Source organism: Euprymna scolopes, unplaced genomic scaffold, assembly GCF_053919585.1.
Source record: "Euprymna scolopes isolate OS-2025 unplaced genomic scaffold, ASM5391958v1 sca1, whole genome shotgun sequence".
NCBI lineage: Eukaryota > Metazoa > Mollusca > Cephalopoda > Sepiida > Sepiolidae > Euprymna > Euprymna scolopes.
In genome coordinates this window covers 623,064-630,563 of record NW_027633102.1, presented here as the reverse complement: position 1 = coordinate 630,563, position 7,500 = coordinate 623,064, and the positions used below count along the sequence as shown (strand labels likewise).

The 7,500-nt window shown below is 59.3% G+C and overlaps 2 non-coding genes and 1 pseudogene across 2 annotated transcripts in view; all 3 read right to left on the bottom strand.

Annotated features, from left to right (window-relative positions):
- LOC145273151 (large subunit ribosomal RNA) overlaps positions 1 to 1,605 on the bottom strand; it is a 5,722-nt gene extending 4,117 nt beyond the window's left edge. The window contains exon 1 of the ribosomal RNA XR_013866182.1: positions 1 to 1,605. This exon is cut by the window's left edge and continues 4,117 nt beyond it. This is a non-coding gene — a ribosomal RNA (large subunit ribosomal RNA).
- A 595-nt stretch (positions 1,606 to 2,200) lies between these two features.
- On the bottom strand, positions 2,201 to 2,358 carry LOC145273307 (5.8S ribosomal RNA). Its single transcript, XR_013866303.1, has one exon. It is a non-coding gene; the product is annotated as a 5.8S ribosomal RNA (ribosomal RNA).
- Positions 2,359 to 2,754: 396 nt separating this feature from the next.
- Positions 2,755 to 5,120, bottom strand: LOC145273553 (small subunit ribosomal RNA; annotated as a pseudogene).
- Between the last annotated feature and the right edge of the window lie 2,380 nt (positions 5,121 to 7,500).

The window sequence follows — 7,500 nt, the reverse complement described above, 5'->3', positions numbered from 1 at the left end:
AACGCCGCGCCGGCGGGATCGGGCACGGCTCGGAGGCGGGTGAGGCGAGGAGAAGACGACGGCACGAGACCGACGACACCCCCCGACGACCCCCGGACGACTTTGCCACGACACCTCTCCCGATCGACGCCCTCCTACACGCTCTCTCGCTTTCGCTTCGCCTTCGGGGTTAGTCAGAGGTGGCCCCTACGACTCGCGAACGGCCAGGACTCCTCGGTCCGTGTTTCAAGACGGGTCGGGTGGGTTGCCGATGCACGTCGCTGACCCGGGGTGGCGGGCGGCTCGAGTAAAAAAGCGTCGCCGAGCGACCTCTCCGGAAACGGAAACGGGCGCGGGCGGGGTTGCCCCCGACAAGAACCCGAAACGTCGGCGAGGTGCGTGACGGCGAGGCCGCGCCAGTCCTATCCCGCCTCTCATCGCGCACGCGCCCGAGACGGTGGGGCGCCTAAGGAGCGACACACAGAGTGCGTCGCCCGCACGCGACTTCCGGCGGGATCAAAACGGACCGGCTCGCCACGTGTAACGGATCGTGTCAGATTTCCTCCGTTCCCGGCAGAAAGGGGCAGTTACGTTCGCGGGCCCGACGGCCGGTGGCCCCCGACTTCACAAGGTGGGAAGACGGGGGTTTTCAGGGTGATGAAACGCCTGCCGCCTACGGAAAAAAACCCGCGTGTTCGACCTGCACGCCGGGAACGGGTCGCGACGACGGACCGGAGGGGAAGTGCGTCCGGTGCCGGCCGCGCGGAGGTCGCGCCGAAGCGCCCGCGCCATGATTACGCCGAGCGATGAGAAGGGGACGGGTGCAGCGGAGTCGCGCGCGGAGGGAGCAGGAGGAAAGAAGAAGCGGCGGCGACGGATGCGGCGGGTTAGGGCCCGGCGGCAGCAGCGATCGAGAGGACGAGTCCCCTCCGTCGCAGCCAACCGACGCAGCCACCTACCGACGCCGCGGTCGTCACCACGTTTCCCTTCCCGCTATCCACGCGGCCCGTCTCCTTCGTCGGCGACGCGGGCACAAAAGCTGGCCCGCGGAGAACGAGTTCCCCGCGGACACGACGAACGACGACCTGTGCCGCGACGGCCTCTCTTTCAAGAACACACATCGAGTTTGGGCTCGAGCCTAGGCAGCACCGGACTGAGTCCCCCCGCGATCGCGGTGAGCGGTCCCACCCGTTTACCCCTGGGCGGTTTCACGTTCTCTTGAACTCTCTCTCCAAAGTTCTTTTCAACTTTCCCTCACGGTACTTGTCGACTATCGGACTCGTCCCGGTATTTAGCCTTGGATGGAGCTTACCACCCGATTTGGGCTGCGTTCCCAAGCAACCCGACTCTCGGATCGAAGGCCGTCGCTCGCCGTCCGCACCGAATGGGCCTGGCACCCGCCGCGGGCGGCCCCGATCGAGGGAACTCCGAACTATGCGAGACGAAAACGAACGGCTGCCTTCGACCCATGCGCCACACGTCCCGAAGCCTTTAACTTGCGACGGGATTCGGCGTTGGGCTTCTCCCGGTTCACTCGCCGTTACTAAGGGAATCCCGGTTGGTTTCTTTTCCTCCGCTTAGCGATATGCTTAAGTTCAGCGGGTCGTCTCGTCCGAGCCGAGGGCGGCGGTTTTTAGTAGAGTGTGGTGTTTGGAGGAGAGGAATCTCGATCGGTACCCTCCGTGTGACGACGGCTGGCCGATATAGCGCCCGTCCGACCGAAAATGAAGAAGCCAACAATTAAAAAAAAAGCGTGGGTCCTCCCCATCCGACGTTGCCTACGACGCGGCCACCTTTTTACGGTGCGACGGCCGTGCTCGTCGCGCTGCTCGAGGCGTCGCTGAGAGACACCTTCATGAGGCAGAGAGCGAGACGAGCAGGCGGCGCTTACGTCGGCAGTCGGTTAGGTCGGTGCTTTTTTTTTTGTTTTGTTCTCCCTTCGGCTGCTTTCGGACAGACTCCTCCTGCTCCTCCTCCACAGTGTTTCTTCACGCGGTCGAAAAGGGAAAAGACTCCGCGGTCTGCCAGCGGGAGACGAAGGAGGAGGCCGGAGAGGGTTTTAAAAAAAAAAAAGACATTGAAAGGAGTCAATTCTTTTTTTATTTTTCTTCCCCCTCGTCACTCGCTCCTGCGACGTCCCGGTTACCACCGTGCCGAGGACCGGGCGGGCACGGGGACGGCAAGATGTCGTTTCGTTAACGGAGAAAGACATGTAACGTTCCGCCTCTCGACCGGACGTGGCCCCGAGACAAGGGATCTCGGGGCCGCAATGTGCGTTCGAGGTGTCGATGTTCACTGAGTCCTGCAATTCGCATCAGTTCTCGCGGCTGGCCGCGCTCTTCATCGACGGACGAGCCGAGTGATCCCCCGTCCAGGGTTCAGCACTTGGGTTTTTTATATTAGTTTTTGTTTATATAGATTTAGTAGTGTGCGAGGAGGTCTGTGCGAGGAGGCGTGACGGCATTGCAATGTCGCGAGTAGTTTGTTTTTAGCTAGCGGCGGTGGCACAAGCGGCTGCAAAAAAAACAAAAAACGATAAAGCGGCGACAAGGCAAAGAAGAAGCGGCCATCACTTGCGGTGGGCGAAAAAACAAACAGGTGGTAAGACGCGGAAGCAAGCAAGAAGAGCTGGGGCTTTAAAAACCTCCGCGTCACCACAAATCTATCTCTCGCTCCGCCTTTTATAGGTTTGTTTGCGCGCATTCGAGGCGTTGACGCCGACAGACAGAGGAGGTAGGCCGGAAAACAACAAACCAGTCTCGAACGGGAAAACGGTAATGATCCTTCCGCAGGTTCACCTACGGAAACCTTGTTACGACTTTTACTTCCTCTAAACGATCGGGTTCGGTCGTCTTCTCCAGGCATCGAACGCCGAGGCGTAGATGCACGAGTGTCGTGACGGACACGTCGCGCACTGCCCGGCGGCGTCGTCGGCCAGATCCGAGGACCTCACCGGACCGTTCGATCGGTAGTAGCGACGGGCGGTGTGTACAAAGGGCAGGGACGTGATCGACGCGGGCTGTTGACCCGCGCCTACCGGGAATTCCTCGTTCACGGGGTTGGTTACAGGCCCCGATCCCTATCACGGGAGGTGGTTCAGAGGTTTCCCAACCCTCTCGGGCCGGGGCGAAGTCCCCGCTGATACCTCCAGTGTAGCGCGCGTGCGGCCCCGGACATCTAAGGGCATCACAGACCTGTTATCGCTCCGCCTCGTGTGGCTTTCTGCCACCCGTCCCTCAAGAAGTGCGTGAGAAAACCGACCCGGACCCGAGCGCCACGGAGGACGCCGAGCCCGCCGTAAAAATCACTGACATCGGCGCACTAGTTAGCAGGCCGGAGTCTCGTTCGTTATCGGAATCAACCAGACGGATCGCTCCACCAACTAAGAACGGCCATGCACCACCACCCACCGAATCGAGAAAGAGCTATCGATCTGTCAATCCTACCGGTGTCCGGACCGGGTGAGTTTTCCCGTGTTGAGTCAAATTAAGCCGCAGGCTCCACTCCTGGTGGTGCCCTTCCGTCAATTCCTTTAAGTTTCAGCTTTGCAACCATACTCCCCCCGGAACCGAACTCTGGTTTCCCGCAGGCTACCCGCCGGGTCATGGAAGCGAACGCCGGCGGATCGCCGGTCGGCATCGTTTACGGTCGGAACTACGACGGTATCTGATCGTCTTCGAACCTCCGACTTTCGCTCTTGATCGAGGAAAACGTGCTTGCCACACGCCATCGCTGCAGTTCGTCTTGCGACGATCCAAGAATTTCACCTCTAACGTCGCAATACGAGTGGCCCCGACCGCTCCCTTCGATCATTGCCTCGCCGTAGACGGAGACCGACAGACGTAGACGAGGCCCTCTTCCATCATTCCATGCTTATCGTATGCAAGCTTGAACAGCCCGCTCTGAGCACTCTAATTTTTTCAAAGTGAACGTACCGGCCGCCGCGGACACTCGGTTAAGAGCACCCTTGGAGGAGAAACCGCCGACCGCAACACGCGCGCAGACAAGACACGAAGCAGGGACTCGGAGCGGACCGGGGGGTTCAAAAAAAAAGAGGAACGCGCGGAAAGGGAGAGGGAGAGAAGCGCGGGGGTCAGAGTGCGGGGATGCGAATGAACGCACCCAAACACACACACGTAGCACCCCCCCGTAGACTACTCCCGGAACCGAACCGACGACCACTTGTTTTTTTTTTCCCGGATCCCGATCACGACCTCCTCGTCCACCTCGCCGGCAGGACCGCGTGGCGGGTATGCTAGCGGTTGACACCGGCGGAAAGGGCCGGGAATGCGAACGGACGACCAAAGTCAACGACGGACGATGGCGCCGCCGCCCCGGGGCCGCTTGCGCGACCACGAACCCGAGTTCGGACTACGAGCTTTTTAACCGCAACAACTTTAATATACGCTACCGGAGCTGGAATTACCGCGGCTGCTGGCACCAGACTTGCCCTCCGGTTGGTCTCGTTAACGGATTTGAAGTGTACTCATTCCGATCGCGGGGCCTCGACAGAGTCCCGCGTCGTTATTTTTCGTCACTACCTCCCCGTGCCGGGAGTGGGTAATTTGCGCGCCTGCTGCCTTCCTTGGATGTGGTAGCCGTTTCGGCATGCTCCCTCTCCGGAATCGAACCCCGATTCCCCGTTACCACGTAGTAACCACGGTAGGCACTTAACCGACCGTCGACAGTTGATAGGGCGGACCCTCGAGAGACCCGTCGCCGGGCGTGAAAGCTCGTGCGATCGACCAGTGAGTTATCCAGAGTCACCAAAGCGGAGCGCGCCGCCCTATGAGCCCCGCCACCGAACGGACCCGCGAGCGGGAACGCCGACGACGGGAGGACGGAATGACGCGCATCGGTCTCAGTCTAATATGTAGCGCCGCGACCCGGAACGGCCGACGCGGGTGCCAGCGCGCGAGGCGTGGCGACGACGGCGCGCCGACCGATCGCGGCCTGTGTCACATGTATTAGCTCTAGAATTGCACAGTTATCCATCGCCTCGAGGAGGAATACGGTCCCGAGGATTAGGTCCGGTTCTGAGCCATTCGCGGTTTCGCCCGTTCTAATGCGTGGCGTGAACTTACACTTGCATGGCTTAAGCTTGAGACAAGCATATGACTACTGGCAGGATCAACCAGGTATCGTTGGAATTTGGGACCTTTGTTTCGACAGACGACAGACCGACCGACCGACCGACCGACATAAGAAGACAACTACAACGACGGGCACGTGTTTATTTATTTTTCGAGGGAGTTCGCCGTCAGTAGAAGCGCGCTGCCCGCGCTGATGGCCTCTTTTTTGTTTCTCCCCCTGACTTGGACCGAGACCGAGACTCAAAGAACGAAGCGACCAACGTCGACAACAACAACGACAACGGCACCCTTGACAGCGATACATACGACAAACGACAAGCAGCACGACGGCAGTGCACACGGACATCGAGGGGTCAAGGTGCAGACTGAACTCGCCGAGGTCGTCGTCATCGTGGTCGCCATCGATTCCAGTCTTCGTCGTCGTCGTCGTCAACGTCCACCGTCACAGCCGGCCGAGAAGAGAGAACAGACGACAGCGTCGACAACAACAACATCGACAACGGCACCCTTGACAGCGATACATACGACAAACGACAAACAGCACGACGGCAGTGCACACGGACATCGGAGGTCAAGGTGCAGACTGGAATCGTCGAGGTCGTCGTCATCGTGGTCGCCATCGATGCCGTCTCGTCGTCGTCGTCGTCGTCTTCGTCGTCGTCGTCGTCGTCATCAACGTACCAACCGACCGAGACGAGAGAGCAAGCAACAACGTCGACAACAACAACGACAACGGCACCCTTGACAGCGATACATACGACAAACGACAAACAGCACGACGGCAGTGCACACGGACATCGGAGGTCAAGGTGCAGACTGAACTCGTCGAGGTCGTCGTCATCGTGGTCGCCATCGATGCCGTCTCGTCGTCGTCGTCGTCTCCGTCGTCGTCGTCGTCGTCGCCAACGTCAACGTCAACATCACAGCCGTCATCGGGGAGGAGCTGGACCAGGGCAGCGGCGGCGTAAATTTTCCCGTCACCTTCGTCGTCGCCTTTCGTCGACCGACCGACCGACCGGCGTCGTGTTCGTGTCGGAAAACCGAGGAGAGACAACGTGCACATGGCGCGTTCTCGCAAGCGGCTCCTCGGTCCGATTTTTTGGGCGGCTTTTTCGAGCTTTTTTTTTTTTCTCACCCTTTCGTCCGTGCGACGGCGAACGTTAGGGGAAAAAAAAAAAAAAAAAAACGACAACAACGCGGCGGACCGGGCGAACAACATCGTCGACACACACGACATTGACGACCGGTCCCCCTTTTCACAATCGCATTCGAGATAAAAACGACGAGTCCGATTCGAGCACCGAGTCGCGAGCGGGAGGACTGTCGGTGCAAGTATCGATCACTGACGTGAGCGCTTCGCCGGACAGAGGATGGCTCATCCGGCAGCCGTGCAAAATCGACGGTATGGGAAGAACGAACAAGAAGAGCAACGACTTGATCGGCGGCTTGGGAACTGCGGACGGTGAAAACGGGTTAATCGACTGCGACCACGACTGCTCGATCGATCTTCTTTGGCGCTAACAAAGGTGGAGGTGGCGCAAGAAGGGACTAGCGCTATCACCGTCCACGTATCAGAAGATGCGGCGGCAGACGTCGACGCTTATGCGTTGTCGGACGAGAAGTCGCTGCAGCACGTGTACCGCGAGCGGACGTCCAAGGTTTTGCCAGACGGAAAGAAATCGGGTGTCAGCGAACGCTTCACACGGCTGTGAGATCGGACGCTGACAGGAGTAGGAGGCGGCAGGCAGGCGGCGGTTACGGCGGCGGCGCCTGCTGCGCTCATCCTCCTGTTTGCTGCTGCGGCGACTTCCAGGACGGGAGAGCATCGAACAACGTACGTATGGTTACAAGGGGATCAGGATCTACATAGTGCATCCCCGCGGCTATTTTTTGTTTGTTTGTTCGCTCGTTCGTTAATTCGTTCGTTCGTTCGTTCGTTCGTTACAATGTACGTTTTCCGGTCGACGGCGGCAGAGAGCGGTCGGCGTTTCTCCCTAATCCGGAGGATTTATCGGTCGCCCAGCGATGGGTCGTTCGGCCGATCATCGAAAGATTCGCAGGTAGTGGGTTGAATGCAGAACGGCAGCAACAACAGCGGCGGCTGAGAGCGGCGAACGCTGAGGCGGAAGCAGAAGCTGCAGCAAACGTATCGGCTAAACATGGTGGACATAGATATGGCTGACGACGCGGGTACCACGACGACTATGGAACCAGGAAAAGGAGCCGTTAGTTGTTCCAACATATCGTCGACACGTCGAGCAGCCCTAGGTCACGGAGAAGCACACACACGTACCACGTATTATAACCTAACGACGATGAGCGGGCGCACGGTTGGCAGGAACGAAGGCGGCGGATCAAAACAAGTTGGAGCGCGGCGAGCAGCGATAACGGTGACAGCCCTAGGCGGCGGAGATGCCACTTTCTGACG